At 34.5% G+C, this 23009-nt stretch overlaps 2 long non-coding RNA genes across 4 annotated transcripts in view; one reads left to right on the top strand and one right to left on the bottom strand.

Annotated features, from left to right (window-relative positions):
- Window positions 1–23009, top strand: part of LOC131384614 (uncharacterized) — a 29927-nt gene that overhangs the window by 5229 nt on the left and 1689 nt on the right. Inside the window, exons 3-5 of one of the 3 annotated variants that reach the window (XR_009215636.1) lie at window positions 419–457; window positions 17555–17643; window positions 20901–20998. This is a non-coding gene — a long non-coding RNA (uncharacterized LOC131384614). The remainder of the gene's footprint in view (window positions 1–418; window positions 458–17554; window positions 17644–20900; window positions 20999–23009) is intronic. The other 2 variants (XR_009215637.1, XR_009215638.1) reach the window with 2 other exon arrangements.
- LOC131384615 (uncharacterized) overlaps window positions 18671–23009 on the bottom strand; it is a 179222-nt gene continuing 174883 nt past the window's right edge. Inside the window, exon 3 of the long non-coding RNA XR_009215640.1 lies at window positions 18671–18789. This is a non-coding gene — a long non-coding RNA (uncharacterized LOC131384615). The remainder of the gene's footprint in view (window positions 18790–23009) is intronic.

Below are 23009 nucleotides of genomic sequence, written 5' to 3'. Positions count from 1 at the left end.
AGAGCCTGCAAGCTCAAAGACAACTAAGCTCCAAAGGGCAAGAAATAATTTGAAAATAGTTTGAGGCTCGGGAGACATTCTTTGCTTTACATACTAAAAAATGAATCTAATTATGTTATAAATAACCAAGCATGTAAATACAAGCAGTGATTATCTTAGGCCAATAATAAAGGGGTTTGGACAGACTGCATCATAATGAAAAAATATACCCATGGGCCTATTTTCCAAAGGTCAAAAATCTAAACTTGTGGTTTACACTTAGTGAGATTTCCATGCTGTGTAGAGTTTATTGCACTTATCTTTATCAAGTCTGCTAATTTTAGCCTGCTGATAATTTGCACAAGATTTTGCTGACAACTTGGAAACTCTGAATATGTGTTAGATACGAAATTCTAATAATTGTTCCCTTTTGGTATAGCACTGGCTTCCACTGTGAATAAACTGCTATTTCTTACAGGTAGGTCAACCATGGGCTGAAAATGAGTTATTCCTAAATTGTTCCTACCAATTAAAATTAGATTGGTAATATTTTGCACCATTATTAAGAAATATTTTTTTTAGCTATAGGAAAAGTAAAAAATAAGGAGGGTTGGCGCTAGCTTGCAAACTTTGTGGTTTTGGGATGTATACTGTAATTGAGGGAAAATAAAGGTGATGGACATTATTTAAGTCAAACTTTTTAATGTGCTGACATTTGAAATATTTATATTTTGATTGGTGGTTATGTCACCCAGAACAATAATATAGCCTAAAAATAAACGGAGAAGACACTATTCCCTATAGATTTGCAAACAGAAATTCAAGAATTTAAGTAGAATGAGCCGGGCGTGGTGGCGGGCACCTGTAGTCCCAGCTACTTGGGAGGCTGAGGCAGGAGAATGGCGTGAACCCGGGAGGTGGAGCTTGCAGTGATCAGAGATCATGCCACTGCACTCCAGCCTGGGCGACAGAGCAAGACTCCGTCTCAAAAAACAAAAACAAAAACAAAAAAAAAACGATAAGAAAAGAATTTAAGTAGAACTAACAAAGAGGAATAAAACATTTTTACCCAATAATGGATGAGGAAGAAGTCAAATAAGTCAAAATTATGAACTATTAAACAATTAAACATGGAAATGGCAGAATTTTTTGTCTAGATGAAGATCAGGTGTTGAAATTTTTTCTGTGAAATATGCTTGCTTATTTTATAAGATGAATATATTTCTTAACCACCTGATCCTCATATCTAAGATGTAGAGTTTAACATTTATCATAAAAATCTCATTCATTTGATACTTACAAAAGTAAATGAGGTGAACTATGAAAAACTGTTGTGGAAATCTAGACAGTACTAAGCTCAAAATATCTTCTAAGAGCTTACATCGAGACTAGAGGAAAAGTGGTCATGGATAAACTTTGTTTTTGTTCAGTTCCCTTAACATTATCTGAGTTGTCATCCTTTTGAAATCACAGAGGTGGAAAGTAGCATAGCAGAAAATAAAAACTACAGTAGAAGAAGAAAATTTGAGCCAGAGGTGATGAGGAGAACTATAATCACCTTCAAACCTTCCTGAAATATTGAGGGTAGGAAAGTAGGAATTGTGATGGGATGAGGATTTGGTTATACATTTAAGCCATTATTTCTCTCTTAGGTTAAGGTAGTAACTACTTACATTAAGCACTCACTAGGCGAATCCTTGAATAATATATAATCTATTGTGCTGCCAAAGATTTAAGCAACTATTCAAATATGCCAGAGTGAAAATAGTGGCTTCAGTAAACAAACACCACTAGCTCATAGAGAAGCACATCTTATCTTACCATGATTCATTGTTTTAAAGTAACTTCATATCTTATCCAGGGAGAAGAGACAGTGTTTGAATATATTTCACATAGAAGAATCAACAGCTCTATGAAATTCTCTAACTACTCATAGGCTTATTAATATTGCTATTAGTCTACTTTAAGAATAAGTATTGAGTGTATGCTAACATTAAGCATTATATGAATAACATTTTCTTTTAAGAATGCTTAATGTTAGTGTGCACTTAATATTTAGGAGTGTAGAAAAAGCTTTCTTCTACTTTCCTCTTTTTCCCATGGTAGGATTTGCTATACTCATTTTACATATGAGGAAATTCAGGCTCCCAGTGGTGAGATGACTTGTCCAAGGCTATGCAAATAATGGTATAAAAGCAGGATTAACACATGGGTGTTTTAACCTATATTATTCTACAAACATCGTGCACTCTTTTCCACCACTTGATCTCATTTGTGCTATAATTTTACTAATGGTAGGTGTCTGATTTTACCAAAGTTGTTGCTCTAATTTTTCTGTAATTATGATTATTTACATAGAGTCTACTCTTGATATTGAGGAGGTGTGGAGAGATAATTTCATAGAATATTGTTAGAAATCCCAAATACAAGTAAAATGTATAGTTTTTCTTAAAAGACAGTAAAGTCTAAGAAAAAAGTAAAATCTGTCTACATAAAACAAAAATTACTGTATAAAGAAAACAAAAGTTTACTGCATGTGGACACTCTGTGGTCTGCTAGACGGGTTCTCAATCTGCCTGGCTGTGTTTCTGTTTCAAGTTCACTAAAAATAAATAAAATACATATAATGGGCTATATTCTTCGCTACTAATTTCACATGATGTTGTCATTCAGCTCATCTTTGGATACTATTACTTTTTTAATTATTTCTTTCCCTCATTAAATTCATCTGAATATAATATAAATATATATATATTTATATATTAAATTTATGCTTATCTTTGTTCTTTTGAGTTCCCTTCCAAGTGAACTTTCCTATTTTGTTCTAAAAATAAATAATTCATTAGACAATATGTAAGTGCATATTGTATTATTTGTATATGCCCAATTAATTTATTTTTGGTTTAATCAAAAGAGAAATGCATTAGAACATCCCACAGAAATCAAGGAAAATTTGAATGTGTACCTTTAGAGGTGTGGGATCCAGGATGGTTTCAGAGATCTTGAGATGGTGTAACTAAATTTTGGGATTATCATATTTACTTAGATATAATTTATACAAAATAAAATTCACTATTTGTAAGTGTATAATACAATGTGTTCTGATAAATATATACAATTGCTTAATCATCCACTATATACAACAATTTCATCACCCCAAAGATTCCCTTGCCACAGCGCTGCAATCACTGACCTGCTTTCTATCCTTGTGAATTTGATTCTATTAAATGTCATGTGATGAAATCACATATGATTCAGTATTTTGTGTCTACTGTCAGTTAGCATAATGCTTGTAATAATCTATGTTGTTGTCTGTATCAGTAGTTCAGGGTTTTTATTGCTAATTAGCATTCATTGTATGAACATAGCATAAATTCTTTTTTTTTCTTTTGAGACAGTGTCTCTCTCTGTTACCCAGGCTGGAGTGCAGTGGTGCAATCTTGGCTCACTGCCAATTCCGTCCTCTGGGTTCAAGAGATCCTTGGGGCTCAAGGAATCCTCCTGCCTCAGCCTCCTTAGTATCTGGGAGTACAGTCATATGCCATCACACCCAGCTAATTTTTGTTTTCTTTTGTTTTGGGGGGGGGTTATTTTTATGTTTTGGTAGAGATGGGAATAATTTATTTGTCCATTCACCTTTCACGAACATTCTGTTTATTTTCAGATCATTGCTGTTATAATAAAGCAGCTGTGGACACTTGAATACAAGTCTTTGTGTCTACTTGTGTTTTTATTAATTTTGAGTAGATACCTACAGGTGAAATTTCTGGGTCATATTGTAAATACATATTTATTTTAATTTTAAAATAGTTTGTAAATTATTTTCCAAGGTTGCCATACTATGTTGTATTATCAGCAGCAATATGTGAGAGCTCCTCTCAATCTTCCCCAACATGTGGTGATTTCAGTAATTTTTAATTTATTCAAACTAATAGGTGTGTCATAGTGTGTTATCGTGGTCCTAATGAACATTTTCCTGAAACCTGATGATCTTGGACATTTTTCGGATGTTTATTTGCCATCTTATATTGTTTTAGTTAAGGGTCCGATCAAATATTTTGCCCATTCTTTTATTTAGTTGTTTCTCATTATGAAACTACAAATATCTGTGCGTGTATGTGTGTGCAAATGTCTGTGTGTATGTGTGGTGTGTGTACATGTATTTGCTGGAATGTATTATACTATAAATATGGATATTGTATAAATGTGTAGTATAATATATCACATTTATACTGTAATTATGTATAGTGCACTATATAATTTGTCACATACATGGTACATATATCACATATATTTTCATAGCATAGTGATTTCCTATTCATTTAAGTCTAATTATCAATGTTTCTTATTTTATGTTTTTTGCTGTGTCTTATTTAAGAAATATGGAATTAATGTATAGTCACTATAATTTCAATTCTATTTTTTAAAGGTTTTCATTTGGACTCTGACAGTTATTTTATTCTTTATTGAAGAAGAAGAATAAATTTCCCCACACTATTGTTAAAAATGTTAGTATTTATTTTTCATTGATTTGTTCAGTCATCCATGTTAATAATTGGTCACATATATGTGTATCTACTTCTGAAACACTATTTCATTGATCTATATGTCTATTCTGTATAAATACTACACTTCCTTGATTATAATAGCTTTATAGTAAATCTTGTATTTATTGCTGTTGGTACTTGAAATTTGTTCTTTTTTTTTTTTTGCAAAATACTTTGACTAGTTTAAGTCATTTACATTTAAATGTAAACTTAGGAATCATTTTGTTAATGTCTATAAAAATCTCCATTGGAAGTTGATTTCACATTGATTGAATTTATAGATTCAAAAAGAAAAACTATTTTAAAAAAGTAATTGACTTTGTTATGTTCATCAGTGTTAGGTTTATAGAAAAATTGAATGGAATTTACAGAGACTTCTCAAATCCTACCTTAACACCCTCTTCCTTTGGCCTCAATCTCTCTATGCCACTCTTAATTTTCCCTATGGTTAACATCTTGCATTAGTGTGGTGCATATGTTAAAACTGATGAGCCAATATAGAAACATTATTATTAAATAAAGTCCATAGTTTACATTAGGGTTCACTCATTGTGTTGTACATTATATGGGCTTTGCCAAATATAAATTGACATGTATCCACCATTAGAGTATAATATGAAGTAGTTTCACTGCCCTAAAAATCCTGTGCTTCACCCATTCATCCATTCGTCCTTCCCCCAGAACCTCTGGTAATCCCTGATGTTTTTACTGTCTTCTTCTTGGTTTTGCCTTTTGTGGAATGCCTTAAAATTAAAATCATACAGTGTGTAGTCTTTCCATATTGACTTATTTCACTTAGCCATATACATTTGAGTTTGTTTTTTCATCGCTTGACAGCTCATTTCTTTTTATAACTGAATAATATTCCATTGTGTGAATGTACCATAGCTTGTTAATTCCTATAATTTTAATAATTATATTTCTATTGCTTGAGCACAGTGTAAGTTTCTATTTATTGAGGCTTTATAAAATTACACACAGCAATAACTTCTATTTTTTTGCATAAATATTTTGGGCGGCTATTTAAAATGTTTGTGCCTAAGGTCATTTTTATTGTACTGTGAAGGATACATTTTTCTTTTTTTGTGAAGGGCATTTTAATCACTATTTATGATTATTTTTTAGTTTTAATCACTATCTATGGCAATGCCATCAATGAGTAAATACAGCTATACTTTTTTCATTTTAATATGCATGCTCTCTAGTTATTTTTCTTGATTTATGGAATTGGCTGGGACCATGAATATAATGTTGAAATAAAGTGATAATGGAAGACATCATTGCTATATCGCCAATCTTAGGATGAAAACAGTCTTTCAATATTATGATGTTAGCTATAGGTTTTCCACAGATGCTCTTCATCAGATTGAGGAAATTCCCCTTTATTCCTTGGTTAAAAAAAGTTTTTATCATTGAAGGATAGTAAACTTTTTTTCAAATGCTTTCTATACCTTTACTAATATATTTATTTTAATACAGTGAATTATTTTTATTGGTATTTGAATGTTAACACCTCTTTCTTTCCTGGGATAAATTCTACTTGACTCATTTCATCATGAGGATTTTTTATATATATTGCTAAATATTGCTGGATTTGATTTCCTAAAATTTACTTAAGGGTGTTTGTGTCTGTGTTCATGAGAGGTAGTAGCCTGTAAGTTGTTTTTTACATCTTACTCTTAAGGGAATGCTGGTGGTGGGGAGTAGAATTTTGCAGGGTTAGCAGGGTGGTGAGCATTCTCCAATGTTCTCATTAACATGAGTTGAAAGCCATCTCTGTGTTCCTGGATTTCAAAGTGTTGCCTTGACATGTGCTTCTATTCCTCCTCTATATGTAGCGTGGAACTAACAAGTATTTCTGTCTCTCTCTTGGGATAGTAATATCCTTTTCCCCCTCTCTGAGCTGCAGTGGGTTTCCATCAGTACCTTCAAGGTGACACCTTTTATTGCTCTGCCACATGCAGAATAAGGCATTTGCTTTATAGTGATGTAGCGGAAATAGATCCCGGCAGAGTTTTAGCAATGCCTGCTGTTCTTCTCTCCCAGAATCACCATGAGAATATCTTTTCCAAGATTCTCCCTGTTCTTCTCTATGAGCACTGGTAGAGTTTGTAGAGAAACACATGTTAGAGGGCATAAACCCTTATATAAACACAAATAAGAAGGCATAAACCCAACCTTGTGCTAAACGACACCTAGTTATCAGCAATTCATTAAAATTTGTTACCTACACTTTCCTATAAGCTTATGAAGCAGCAGGCAGCATCTGTCCTAGGTGAGCAGATTCTCAATTGCTGTTTCTTCCACAAGGCACCTGTTTCTTTACAAATCAAAGATTTATTTGAATACTGTGAAAATTCAGTTTTCTATTGAATTCTAGAAGCATTGTGAATTTTCAGTTTGTCCATGATGATTTCTGTGAATTGATGTGATTTTAGCATGCAGTTACCGTGTGTGTGTGTGTGTGTATGCAGTGTTTTTAAAAAAGAATGAAAAGAAAAACCACAGTCTCTGACAAATGATTATCTTCCTGATGCTTATTTCCTTGAATAACAACTCTATTGGATGCTTGTAACACTGTAGTTCACTTAGGCAGTCTCAAAATTGAGAATTTTAAACTTTAAATTGCAAATTTTTAGAGAAAGTGAGGATTAGTTCGTCTGTTTCTAATATACAAAACCCATAGGATAATATTTTGGTGGGTGAGTAGGTGGTGTGGGTTTTCCAGGTATATTGCAGAATGCGCAGAAATAAAAGGCCACCGTGCTTGGCATTTATCCTTTGCTGTTTAGGTCCTCTCTCCACCTTTCACCATCTTTTTTGCTCCAGAATGTGACCTTTATGGATCATATCATTTGAGTTCCTTAGCATTCAGATTCTGGTGCAGTTAGACCAAAGGGGACATCAGCAGGAGATTAGCAGGTGGGAGAAAAGCAAGACAGAAAGTACAATGGTGGTTACCATAGGCTGAGGGCAGAAAGGGAGATGTTGATCAAAGGGTACAAAATTGTAGTTAGAGGGAGGAATGAGTTCTGGTGATCTGTGGCATATCATGGTGACTATAGTTAATAATAGTATGTTATCCAATTTGAATATGAAGTTTACTTAAAAATATCAATGGTCCAATTCCAGAGCTTGCATTTTTTTGTATATTCCTCAATATATTTAAAATTTTAATTTTTAACCTCTGTGTGTTAGCATATTGCTATTAATTAAATGGATAAAACATCATGTTAGGTCTACATCTAAGTAACTTAACATTTCTGAAGAGAACTCATCATTTATTTGACTCCCTGACAAAAATATACCAAACAGAAAACAAAATTAGTCCTTACTTGTTGACATCTTAATTAATGTAAACTTGCTGTGTCCAAAACATACAACTTACTTTTTCTAATTCCTTATAATTTCCAATGTTTCAGCAGGAACTGATGAAAGAATTGAAGAGCTGAGAAAATATACTAAAACCAGTGATTTCTCATTATCGCTACCATTACAGCCTCTTTCAAGCCACCATCAACTTCCACTTGGACTGCTGCAATAACTAACACCCTCGCCCCAGTCATAACCTACCTCACACTGGCCAAAATCACAACTGGATGAGACAGGATTAGGCCACTGGTAAATTCTTAGATGGAAATTCCTACAGCTCCTCCTTTTATTCTCTCTGATCTGGCATGTAGTCTTCTTGAAATTTGGACCACATCAAGCTTAGTTCTGCTAAGGGGTTCAGACTGGACTACCTGCCCGCAGCGCTTTTCATGATTTGCTCAAATTCTGCCTCTTTAGATACGACTTTTATTCTTAAAATGTTTAAAGTGAAAGCATTACCTTCATCATTCTATACTCTCTGTACCTTATCTATATATTTTCCAGGATTCATTTGGTACTAGTAATTTAGTTATTGATTTCTTTATTGCCTCTGCTCCCCACAAAATATATGCTTTGTAAATCAAGAACTTGATCTTATTTACTTCACCATCCTCAGTCTCTAGGTAATGCCTGACATTTTGTTATAACTAAATGTTAATGTTATAAGTAATTTACTTCACCTCATTCATTTGACAGTTATGAGAATTTTAAATGCATTTCTTGTCTCTGAGTGGTGAGTATTGAATGTTTATTTTTAAAGCTGAGAAAAATAAATACATGTCCAGGATCTATGAGATTATGTATGTAAAAGTAAAAAAAAATAGCAACTTTAAAAATATTTATTAATATTCTTGGTCTCATCTCTTAGGCCTCTAGCCCATAATTATACCATAAGATACATAGCTCTAGGAATTTTATTAATCTAGTTTCTCTTCTATCAGAAACTAGACTGCTTTGAATATAAACACCAAACATTTTTTGTCTAGTTAATGCTATACAAAATTTGAAATTTCTGTTAAAATTAAAAATGAAAGCTAATACAAAATAGAGCTCTATCTGTGCGCCCCATTTTCTTTTTTTGTAGTACATTTTTCCTGGTATTTTTAAATTTTAGAAAACATAATTTTAACAACGAATATTTATTTCACCATTAGACAATTTTATGATACATAAATTACTAATAGAATTTAAGATTTAAATAATAGTTTATTTAATCATTCACATAATTTTTACAGCCTTGTATTAAATTACTGTCACAAATGACTGCAGTTCACCTAATAAACAGCATTAACTATGACTTTCAAAGTTAACTCTATAATAAATTGGCTTCATTTTGTAATTAATGAAAACAAAAAATATAGTAGCTAAGATATTAGTTGATAATAATTAAGGAAGCTTCAAGCTACAAAGAACAGTATAGGACTCATTAAGCTAGACAAATTTGGGTGGAATCTTGTATTTTAATTTTACAAGGTTCTAAATTTTTCCTCATCTTCACTTTTTCACACAAAATGATGATTTGTGGTAAGTTTTTTGGTTTGTTTGAGCAGGTTTTGCTTTTTAAAAATAATATTGCAAGAAATCCTGGCAAAATAATCTTAGCAAAGACTCAAATCGATCTTAGTAAAATAGGCAAATAAACAAATATTAACAAATAAATAATTTATAATGTTGTTAAAGCTGATAATATAAATGAAGCAATATAGTTTTTAAAAAATGAGGTGGAGTGGACCTCCAGCAAACTCCAGCAGACCTGCAGCAGAGGGTCCTGACTGTTAGAAGGGAAACTAACAAACAGAAAGGAATAGCATCAACGTCAACCAAAAGGATGTCCATACAGAAATCCCATCTGAAGATCACCAACATCAAAGACCAAAAGTAGATAGATCCACGAAGATGAGGAAAAACTTGGGCAAAAAGGCTGAAAATTCTAAAAACCAGAATGCCTCTTCTCCTCCAAAGGATCACAATTCTTCGCCAGCAAGGGAACAAAACTGGATGGAGAATGAGTTTGAAGAATTGGCAGAAGTAGGCTTCAGAAGGTGGGTAATAACAAACTCCTTTGAGCTAAAAAAAAGCATGTTCTAACCCAATGCAAAGAAGGTAAGAACCTTGAAAAAAGAGGAATTGCTAACCAGAATAAACAGCTTAGAGAAGAACATAAATGACCTGATGGGGCTAACAACACAACACAGGAACTTCGTGAAGCATATACAGGTATCAACAGCCTAATCAATCAAGCAAAAGAAAGGATATCAGGGATTGAAGATCAACTTAATGAAACTGAGCATGAAGACAAGATTAGAGAAAAAAGAATGAAAAGGAACCAACAAAGCCTTGAACAATTATGGGACTTTGTGAAAAGACCAAATCTATGTCTGATTGGTGTACCTGAAACCGATGGGGAGAATAGAACCCAGGTGGAAAATACTCTTCAGGATATTATCCAGGAGAATTTTCCCAACACAGCAAGACAGGCCAACATTCAAATTAAGGAAATACAGAGTACACCACAGATACTCCTTGAGAAGAGCAACCCCAAGACACATAATCATCAGAAGTTGAAATGAAGGAAAAAATATTAAGTGCAGCCAGAGAGAAAGGTCAGATTACCCACAAAGGGAAGCCCGTCAGACTAACAGTGGATCTTTCTGCAGAAACCCTACAAGCCAGAAAAGAGTGGGGGCCAATATTCAACATTCTTAAATAAAAGAATTTTCTACCCAGAATTTCATATCCAGCCAAACTAAGCTTCATAACTGAAGGAGAAATAAATTCCTTTACAGAGAAACAAATGCTGAGAGATTTTGTCACCACTAGGCCTGCCTTACAAGAGTTCCTGAAGGAAGCACTAAATATGGAAAGGAAAAACTTGTACCAGCCACTGCAAAAACATGCCAACTTGTAAAGACCATCAACGCTATGAAGAAACTGCATCAACTAACAGGCAAAATAAACAGCTAGCATCATAATCACGGGATCAAATTCACACATAACAACATTATCCTTAAATATAAATGGGCTAAATGCCCCAATTAAAAGACACAGACTGGCAAATTGTATAAAGAGTCAAGACCCATCATTATGCTGTATTCAGGAGACCTATCTCACATGGAAAGACACACATAGGCTCAACATAAAGGGATGGAGGAAGATTTACCAAGCAAATGGAAAAAAAAAAACAGAGGTTGCAATCCTATTCTCTGATAAAACATATTTTAAACCAAAAAAAGATCAAAAAAGACAAGTTGCAATCCTATTCTCTGATAAAACATACTTTAAACCAAAAAAAGATCAAAAAAGACAAATGAGGACATTACATAATGGTAAAGAGATCAATGCAACAAGAGGAGCTAACTATTTTAAATATATGTGCACCCAATAAAAGAGCACCCAGATTCATAAAGCAAGTTCTTAGAGACCTACAAAGAGACTTAGACTCACACACAATAATAGTGGGAGACTTTAAAACCCAACTGTGAATATTAGACACATCAATGAGACAGGAAAATAACAAGGATATTCAGGACTTGAACTCAGCTGTGGACCAAGTGGACCTAATAGACATCTACAGAACTCTCCACCGCAAGTCAACAGAATATACATTCTTCTCAGCACCACATCACACTTATTCTAAAATTAACGACATAACTGGAAGTAAAACACTCCTCAGCAAATGCAAAAGAACACAAATGATAACAGTTTGTCAGACCACAGTGCAATCAAATTAGAATTTAGGATTAAGAAACTCACTCAAAACTGCACAACTACATGGAACCTGAACAACGTACTCCTGAATGACTACTGGGAAAATAACGAAATTAAGGCAGAAATAAATAAGTTCTTTGAAACCAACGAGAACAAAGACCCAAGATACCAGAATCTCTGGGATACAACTAAAGCATTGTTTAGAGGGAAATTTATAGCACTAAATCCCAACAGGAGAAAGCAGGAAAGATCTAAAATCAACACCCTAGCATCAAAATTAAAAGAACTAGAGAAGCAATAGCAAACAAATTCAAAAGCTAGCAGAAGACAAGAAATAACTAAGATCAGAGCAGAATTTAAGGAGATAGAGACACAAAAAACTTTCAAAAAATCAATGAATCCAGGAGCTGGTTTTTTGAAAAGATTAACAAAATAGATAGACTGCTAGCCAGACTAATAAAGAAGAAAAGAGAGAAGAATCAAGTTGACACAATAAAAAAATGATAAAAGGGATATCACCAATAAACCCACAGCAATACAAACTACCATCAGAGAATACTACAAATACCTCTTTGCAAATAAACTAGAAAACCTAGAAGAAATGGATGAATTACTGGACTCATATGCCCTCCCAAGACTAAACCAGGAAGAAGTTGAATCCCTGAATAGACCAATAGCAACTTCTGAAATTGAGGCAGTAATTCATGGCCTACCAATAAAAAAAAAAAAAGCCCAGGACCAGACAGATTCACAGCCAAATTCTACCAGAGGTACAAAGAGGAACTGGTACCATTCCTTCTGAAACTATTCCAAACAATAGAAAAAGAGAGTCCTCCTTTACTCATTTTATGAGGCCAGCATCATCCTGATACAAAAAACCTGGCAGAGACACAACAAAAATAGAAAATTTCAGGTCAATATCCCTTATGAACATCGATGCAAAAATCCTCAATAAAATACTGGCAAACCGAATCCAGCAGCACGTAAAAAGCTTATCCACCACGATCAAGTAGGCTTCATCACTGGGATGCAAGGCTGGTTCAATATATGCAAATCAATAAACATAATCCATCACATAAACAGAACCAATGACAAAAACCACATGATTATCTCAATAGATGCAGAAAAGGCCTTTGATAAAATTCAATATCCTTTCATTCTAAAAACTCTCAATAAACTAGTTATTGATGGAACATATCTGAAAATAATATGAGTGATTTATGACAAACCCACAGCCAATATCATACTGAATGGGCAAAACCTGGAAGCATTCCTGTTGAAAACAGGCACAAGACAAGGATGCTCTCTCTCAACACTTCTATTCAACATAGTATTGGAAGTTCCAGCCAAGGCAATCAGGCAAGAGAAAGAAATAAAGGGTATTCAAATAGGAAGAGAAGTCAAATTGTCTCTGTTTGCAGATGACGTGATTGTATATATAGAAAACCCCATTGTCTCAGCCCAAAATGTCCTTAAGCTGATAAGCAATTTCAGCAAAGTCTCAGGATACAAAATCAATGAGCAAAAGTCACAAGCTTTCCTATAAACCAATAATAGACACAGAGCAAAATTATGAGTGAAGTCTGATTCACAATTGCTACAAAGAAAATAAAATACCTAGGAATACAACTTACAGGGAATGTGAAGGACCTCTTCAAGGAGAACTACAAACCACTGCTCAAGGAAATAAAAGAGGATACAAACAAATGGAAAAACATTCAATGCTCATGGATAGGAAGAATCAATATTGTGAAAATGGCCATTCTGCCAAAAGTAATTTATAGATTCAGTGCTATCCCCATCAAGCTACCAATGACTTTCTTCACAGAATTAGAAAAAACTACCTTAATTTCATATGGAAACAAAAAAGAGCCCATATAGACAAGACAATTCTAAGCAAAAATAACAAAGCTGGAAGCATCATGCTACCTGACTTCAAACTATACTACAAGGCTACAGTAACCAAAACAGCATGGTAATTGTACCAAAACAGATGTATAGACCATTGGAAAAGAACAGAGACCTCAGAATAATGCCACAAATCTACAACCATCCAATCTTTGACAAACATGACAAAAACAAGCAATGAGGAAAGGATCCCCTATTTAATAAATGGTGTTGGGAAAACTGGCTAGCCATATGCAGAAAACTGAAACTGGACCCCTTCCTTACACCTTATACAAAAATTAACTCAAGATGGATTTAAAACTTAAATGTAAGACCTAAAACATAAAAACCCTAGAAGAAAACTTAGTCAATATCATTCAAGACATAGGCATGGGAAAAGACTTCATGACTGAAACACCAAAAGCAACGGCAACAAAAGCCAAACTTGACAAAGAGGGCCTAATTAAACTAAAGAGCTTCTGCACAGCAAAAGAAACTATCATCAGAGTGAACAGGCAACATACAGATGGGAGAAATTTTTCGCAATCTACCCATCTGACAAAGGGCTAATATCCAGAATCTACAAGGGACTTAAACAAATTTACAAGAAAAAAAAAACAAACAACCCCATCTAAAAGTAGGTGAAGGATATGAACAGACAGTTCTCAAAAGAAGACATTTATGCAGCTAACAAACATATGAAAAAAAAAAACTCATCATCACTCGTCATTAGAGAAATTAACACCAAAACCATAATGAGATACCATCTCACAGCAGTTAGAATGGCAATCATTAAGAAGCCAGGAAACAACAAATGCTGGAGAGGGTGTGGAGAAATAAGAATGCTTTTACACTGTTGGTGGGAGAGTAAATTAGTTCAACCATTATGGAAGACGGTGTGGCAATTCCTCAAGGATTTATAACCAGAAATACCATTTGACCCAATAATCCCATTACTAGGTATGTATCCAAAGGATTGTAAATCATTCTACTACAAAGACACATGCACACATATGTTTACTGCAGCACTTTTCACAATAGCAAAGACTTGGAACCAACCCAAATGCCCATCAATGATAGACTGGATAAAGAAAACATGGCACATATACACCATGGAATCCTATGCAGCCATAAAAAAGGATAACTCCATGTCCTTTGCAGAGCCATGTATGAAGCTGGAAACCATCATTCTCAGCAAACTAACACAGGAACAGAAAACCAAACACCGCATGTTCTCACTCATAAGTGGGAGATGAACAATGAGAACACATGGACACAAGGAGGGTAACATCACACAGCGGGGCCTGTCAGGGGGTGAGGGGCTAGGGGAGGGATAGCATTAGGAGAAATGCCTAATGTGGGTGATGGGTTGATGGGTGCAGCAAACCACCATGGCATGTGTATACCTATGTAACAAACCTGCACGTTCTGCATATGTATACCAAAACTTAAAGTATAATGATAATAAAATAAAGAAAACTTCAATTGCCTAGTATGTAACTGAATCCAGTAACTAATGAATAAATAAATAAAAATGATGTGTCCATGCAATGAAATATTATTCAGTCATAAGAAGAAATTTAGTCCTGAACATGTTACATTATAAAAACATTATTGTAAGTTAAAAAAGCCAGACATGAAAGAAAATATATTATAATGATATTTGTATAAAACATCCAGAATAGGCAAACCCATAGAAAAAGAAAGTAGATTAGGGGTTGCCAGGAGATGGGGGTAAGGGAGAAATGACAAGGCAAGGGGTTCCTTTTGGAATGGTGGAAATGTCCTATAATTAGACAGTAGTGATGATTATACAGCATTGCAAATATTCTATAAGCCACTTAATTGTACACTGTCTAATAGTTAAAATAATGAAGTTTATATTATGCAAATTTTATGTTAATAAAATTTGTTTTTAAAAATTAAAGGATGTGACATCAAATATCTCATGCATAGGTCACAAATATATTCTTCTATGACCATGGAAGATATCACTAACATCTACCAACAGTCTATCCTTCTAAGTCTCAGAGTGCTTCAGAGGGTTTTCAACACAATTCTCCAAGCAGCTCAAAAAATCAATTCAAGAATCTGTATTGCTACCTAGTTATTATCCTTGGTGTTGTTTATCTCTAGAATTTCTTTCAACCATACAATATCCTTATAGCATGAAGTCATATTGGGATTTCAAGGCACATATAACTATGCAGTAAATATTTAACTATAATCACTATTATATCAACCAAGACAATACAAGGTAGTGGAGGAACTCCTCAATTATAGAATTTCCAGTGTACCATAAAATGTTCAGGGCTATGCTAGAAATTGGTAGGCCAAAGACCCGAGAACCTGGAACATGGAGTTGGGGGAGGGTAGGTGCAAGTCCAGAGGCTGGAGAGCCTGGAATTCTAATGTCCAAGGACAATAGAAGCAGGCTGACCTAGTTTTTTGGTTTTTGATTGTTTGTTGGTTTTGGGGAGAGCGAGAGAGAGAGAGAGAGAGAGAGAGATTAGTCTTTCCTCAGTCTTTTTGTTGGATCTAGGTCCCCAGACAATTGGATAGTGCAGACCCACACTAAGGGTGGATCTTCCCCACTCAATCCACCAACTCACATGCCCATCTTCTCTGGAAACACCTTCACAGTCACACCTAGAAATAATAATGCTTTACCAGATGTCTAGCTAGCCCTTAATCCAGTCAAGTGGACACCCAAAATTAACTGTCACTCTAGCACATTTTTCTGCCATCTACACACATTTTTCTATTACCTGTGTTTTTTCATCTGTTGTTATTTGCATGTATCCTCAGTGTGTTTAAGAGACAACGCATGAAATAACCACAGCACAATATAAACTGAAAAGTATTGTAAAGACAAAGTGCTTCAAAAAGACTTCTTGAGATTTCACAAAGGAAGGACATTAGCATTTAGAAAATGTTCTGTGATCATTGTAGCTGAATCGTGGTGCTTTGTATTATTGCATCCTTTATTTACCGTCTAATTGAATTATTAAGCCAAAGTCAGAGTCACCCAGTGCTGCTATGGAATCCGAGTGTTTTCATTTGCCCATTTTTGTATGGAAAACCTTTGAATTGCATGACATTTAGGTGAATTCAGATAAAGCCTTTATTGTGAAAGACAACAGTGGGTGCAAATATTTAATTGCATAAACAAGGTGGGATCTGATGCAAAAAAGCTAAGAAGACAGTGTTACCGTTCAAAAATATTTTCATGATAACTTAAGGACATTATAAAGCTCTGGAAAGCACTTGGCTAAGAAGAATAAGGGCTATTCTTCCTCTCACAGTTTTTCTCCTGTGTGTTAGAAGCTAAGATCATTTTTAATCTATCAAAATAACACAATATTTGTGTGAAATCTGTATTTCTCAGAAGAAAATATTTTAATTTCTTTCATGTTGAGCACATACAACGTATGCACCAGTGTTTCTGGCTACTGGGGCTACTAGTATAAATGCCATTAAGATATTAACTAACTTCAAGGAATGTAACAGGTGTGTGTGTGTGTGTTTGTGATGGGATGTGGTAGTGCAGTATGCTCACAACTAACCATAGGGCAGAGCTTAAAGTTTCATGTTATTTTATCTCCAGGTTGATTGTGCCAGCTACTTGGTCCAAGGAAAACTTTTTTCCTCTTAAAAACAAATAGTATGCAGAGTTTGCCACAACTTATGATAATATATCTAAATAAAATCCCCTTCTTTGTTAATGCAAAATAACCAACTTGAAATTGACTTTTTTTTGTTGTTGTTGTGGTAGAGACAAAAGTGAATAGTCTGCACTAGTAAATGTAGCTTGGCAGTAGGCGATGGTTGCTGATTTTCCTCCTGAAGGGTCATAGCCTTCTTACCATCACTAATGCAAACAAACCTGTGAATCATTAAATGCCAGTGTTTGCCTCTTAAAACTTTATCATGTCTCATCTTCCTTAAGCTCTTTATAACTCATATTTTAAACATTACTTTTTGCCCATTACAACATTGTTCATTAATCTGAGTTCCTTCTTCAGTTTTTTCCACTAAAATTTTTGTTTGCATTGGTTTAGATTATAAACAGTACAGAAATGCAGCTAGTCTGACAAATGATGAATTCTTCAGGCACGGAAATAAGATTTCATACACTTGGCTAGATAGGGTGAGTAAATTTTTCTTTTTTATTTTTATACAATGAGACTGAGAGAAAGGAATCAACCCTTCTCAAATCTTTTTCAGTAACCCTGGGACTTCTGTAATATTGGATCATACTGATAAACCTAATTTCTGACAAATTATTCCTCATCCAATTCATGGTGAGCAGAAATAAATATTGAAGCAGAAGTATTTATAGTAACTTTCAAATGACTTCCTGTGCTGGTCCCTAAAATCATTGGCCAAGGAAAAGCTGTAATGTAGGATGATGTTATGTTATAGGGGTGATAAATTGACTACTATCCTTAAGCTGGGGCTTCTATTTTTCTTTCCTGTCCTTTCTACCAAGCTAAATTTTAATGACTTTCAGGACCACTAAATTTCTAGCTTTACAGGGAGCTACTTCTGATTATTTTACTTCTCATCCAAAGTAATGCGATTTAAAGCTTTGACTCTTGAGGCAGATAGATCTGGACTGAAACTTTGGCTTTATCTGTCTCCAACTATGTAAATTTGGCAAGTTGATTAACATCTATGTTATCAATTTCCTCACATGAACAATGAGAATTATTTCAACATATTTCTCATAAAGCTGTTAAGAGACTTACATGTAAAGGACATAGGACTGTGTATAGCACATTTTAAATACTCTCCAGTTACTATATTCATCATCATCATTATATCACAATGCTTAACTCTACCTGTAACACATCCACCACACTCTGGACCTTCCTGCTATTATTTAATTATTCATACATTTGTGCTACATGTCTTAAGCTACTTTTTAGCATCCTTTAAGTCAGGAAATAAATTGTTATATGTGTTTGTTACCAGGAGGGTATAAGTGATTGGACAATAAATTGGATCAGGAATCTGGTCACTATGAAAAGAAGTGTCAGTGAAACTACAAGTTATTCTATAATGAGAGAGAGAGAGAGAAGAAGGGAAGGGAAGGGAAGGGGAAAAGATGAAGGAAGGAAGGAAAAGAGAGAGGATGGAGGGAGAGAGGAAGAAAGCACAGGCACATATACTTACATATATACAACGAAAAGAAGTGATGACCACACACTTTGCATTTATTTTCCTTGGCAAAACAGATTGTTTCATGACTACTGAGATGGAGATGTCAGAATATGTGAGCACATCATGCCATCTGAATAAATAAATAAATAAATAAATAAATAAATAAATAAATAAATAAAATCTAGTATACAGGTCGCAGAAGTAGACAGGAAAAGCAAACTTGAAATTCCCATTGTGTCAAGGTTACTATTGCAGGCATCAAGGTAGTTAGAACTTTTTCTTTGTCTCAGACCAACATAGTCAGGACATTAATATTTCCATTATCTCAGCACAAGTCACAATAATTAATAATTTTGACTGTAGAAAGGGATTTTACTGTATTTATACCTCTAATGAATTTATGCTAATAGGTCATATGTATAGATATAATGGTGTGATAAGATTACCAGCTTGTTAATTAAGTCATTACCAATGAAATCCTGAGTGTAGAGAGAGTGGGGTGTGTGTGTGTGTGTGTGTGTGTGTGTGTGTGTGTGTTGGAGAGTCAGTATTGAAACCAACACTGAACTTTACCATGATATCAATACATGAAAAATTCATATTTTGTGTTCTCATTTTCTTTCTCTTAAAATAAGCAATCTCTAGGAGAAAAAATTCTAAGGAGGCTCAGATTAAATTGCTCATACATTTTCCTTTCAATGTTGTGCCTGTATTGAAAGAACTCGTTTCTTCAGTGGGATGACAGTCTGTTTTTTCAGCCCAGAAGGCACTACAATTTTTCAGGGGAAAAATTACAGTCTTGATCTTAGAGACCACTGCTGGGGATTTTTCTTTATATCTCTCACATATTTATCTGAAGGACTTTTTAAGATGTCATAATTATTATCTGATTAGGCAGTACTTGCTCTTTAGCCCAAAGGAAAGCTATTCACTATTCCATCATGCAACTGAGAGCCTTTACTGTGAACCTCTCACTGTTTTAGGAGCTGAGATACATCCAAGAACAAAGAAGATAAAGATCCCAGTATTAATTGAGCTTATATTCTAGCAGGAGGGGGTGGAGACACACAGGAAACAATAAACATGATAAATAAACTATAGTGTATATTAGAGTTAATAAATGTTATCGAAAAAGAAAAGTAGAACGAGTTGAAGGGGAGGAATGAGTTGTAACTTTAAAGGGATAGTCAGAGAAGGGCCTCTTTGAGAAGCTTAAAGTGGAGCTCAGACATGAAGAACAGCAGAGGGTGAGTCATGTTGGTATCTGAGCAAGAACGTTCCTTGCCAAGGGGTGGGGGTGGGGAATCAGAGTAAAGGCATAAAAACAAAGCATATCTAGTATATTTATAAAACAGCAAAGAAAATACTGTTTCTGGAACAGATTTTAAAAGAGGGGAATTAATAGAAAATGTGGACAGAGGGGTGAGTGTGGTTCAATGTAACTTTTGTAGGCATTTTAATGACTTTGACAATGCATCTATGCCAGGTCCATGTTGATTACATTTCTCAATTTAATGGTAAACTCTGTCCCAAGCTAAGAATGAGTTTGAGTATAAATGGATAATCAACTGGATGGCTAAATAGAGAGGGGGAAATTTTTAGAAGAAAAAAACAGTTTTATTTTTTCTTCTGCATTGTTGATTCACCTTTTTTCCTCTCTTGTGGACTGTGCTTCAGGGAGATTTTTTTTTTTTTTTAGTGGATTAGGTAGATTCAGATTACATCACAAGAGAATGAAAACATGCTGTTTTCTGCTCATGTTTGCTTAGAGGAAAAGAGGTCTTAGAAAAGTTACCAAAGAGGATTTCTGTTGTTTCTAAATGATTTCCATGACAACTAACTAAATAGCCTCAAATGCATTAGAGAAAAATGAAGGGAGAAAGCATAATTTTGCCATCATAGTATATCCTATCACAACCTTCAGAATAAAGGTAGATAAAGGATCCTGGATTTTTACCTTAGCAGATATTCTTAGCTCCATGCCAACATTAATAGGAAACTGCTGCATAGATTAATTTCATACCAATCTAACCTCTATAAGAGGTAATCATGTTGCTTCTGTCTTAGGTTTGTGTTCTAAGGATTGAGATAATGTCTGCTGCAAGGCTAGCATGAGCTATTCAAGATGCCAGCAATAATAGCTGCTCACCAAAGGCTATTATTTTGTTGCTACTTTCCCTTAAAAGGCATATCCAGATTCTGCCTTCCAAACCTTGTCACTCTGTTTTTTCTGTTTCGCAGCTCCTCATTCTGAACACCAGCATCGTGCATCCTTTGCTCTGTTCTAGGCACAACAATCAAAAGTGCGGATGCCCAAACTGGACCTGACTTCAGCCAGAGTAAGAACAATACTGATCCTCACCTACCTACCCCCACCATAGTCCCACTAATGAAGCCCTTATTTTACTTCAGAGATAGTTATTTGAACAACTATTAAATCAATTTGGTACATTTAGACAACCATGCTAGAGGATGCAACTTAAACACTAGAGTATCTTCCTTAGTGTCCATGTTTGTATCTTAATACATCAGTATTTTTCTAATTTACTTGAACAGAATATAAAAATTGCAGCAAATATGTATTTATTCATTTTTATTCAGCAATTACTTCATGATCATTTACTGGGAGCTAGATATTATCCTAGGTGTAGGCATGTATGAATATACAAGTTAGACAAAGTCCCTGCTTTGTGAAGTTTCTTTCAGGGACTGAAATAAAGGTAATAACTAAATAAACTAAAAATCATCATTAATAGGTGCCATGAAAAAAATATGTTAGTAACTTCACAGATGCTGACTGGAGGTGGGAGATGATGGAATGGGCTCCTTAGATGGAGTGCTAAGGAGATCTCCTCATGTGTGCCCATTTCTTTGATTTGAAGAACTTAGCAGATCCAACCACAAAAAACAACTGAGGTAAGAGTTTTTCAGAAAAAGGGAAGAGTAAGTAGAAGGCTTAAGATGGAAGACTCTTGTGTACCTGAGAAACAAATAGAATGTCAGTGTGGATGTCCTGGGAAGGAGCTAGTTCAGAAAAGAGATAAAGGAAGAGAAGAAGGCAGAGCTTAGATCATGGAGCACACAGTGATATAGTGTTTCACATGAGACACTTTATACAAATATCAAAAAGAAATTAAAATAGAAAAGATCCAGTAATCACATTCCTCGTTACCCACAGGAGTTGAAAACTTATGTTTACACAAAGATCTGAACAAGGATGTTTATATTGCAGCAGCTTCCTTCATAATTGCAGAAACTTGAATACAACCAAGATATCTCTCAGCAGGTGAATAGATAGATAAACTGTGGTAAATCTAGACAATGAAATATTATTTAGTACTAAAAAGAAAGGAGCTATCAAGCCATGAAAAGACAGGAGGTAAACTTAAACGTATATTTAAGTGAAAAGAAGTCAATCTGAAAAGGCTGCATACCATATAATTCCAACTATATGACATTCTGGAAAAGACAAACCTTCAGAGACAGGAAAAAGATCAGCATTTGTCAGGGGTTAATGGGGAGAGAGGCACGAATAAGCAGAGCATAGAATATTTAAACACAATGAATCTATTTTATATGATACCATAATAGCAGTTACATGTCACTAAATACTTGTCCAAACCCATAGAGAATACAGCAACAAGAGTGAACACTAATGTAAACCATGAAATTTGGATAAATTATGTGTCAATGTAGGTTCATTAAGCGTAACAAATGTGCTATATTTGGCCTTCTGTATCCATGGGTTCCACATCTGTGAATTCAACCACCCATAGATAGAAAATGTATATTTTAAATTGTATGTGTGTGCTGATCATGTGAAGATTTTTTGCTTTGTCATTATTCCCTAAACAATATAGCACAATGACAATTTACATAGGATTCACATTATATTAGATATTATAAATAATCCAGAGATGATTTAAAGTATACATGAGCATATGCATAGGTTATATGCAAATATTATGCCATTTTGTATTAGAGACTTGATCATCTTTGGGTTTGGGTTTCCAAAGGAGGTCTTGGAACCCATCTTCTACAGATACAGAGGGATGACTGTACACTGGTCCGGGGATGCTGATGATGGGAGAAACTATGCATGTGTGGGGCCAGGGGGTATTTGAGAAATCTCTAAATGTTCCTCTCAATTTTGCTATGAATCTAAAACTGCTGTAAAAAATTAAGTATTTAATATAAAAACGAAAAGGAAATAAAAAGCAAAAGAAAGAAGCAATTATGTCATGAGACTAATAGCATTTCAATGTATATTCTCCCAGTATCTGTCTCTGAATATTTTTGTATTTCTCACTTCTCTGTTTCAAATTGTCTGTTTGACACTTTCCTCATATG

Source organism: Hylobates moloch, unplaced genomic scaffold, assembly GCF_009828535.3.
Source record: "Hylobates moloch isolate HMO894 unplaced genomic scaffold, HMol_V3 SCAFFOLD_11, whole genome shotgun sequence".
Lineage (NCBI taxonomy): Eukaryota > Metazoa > Chordata > Mammalia > Primates > Hylobatidae > Hylobates > Hylobates moloch.
Note: the sequence above shows the minus strand (reverse complement) of the source record. Positions and strands in the feature narration are given on the sequence as shown.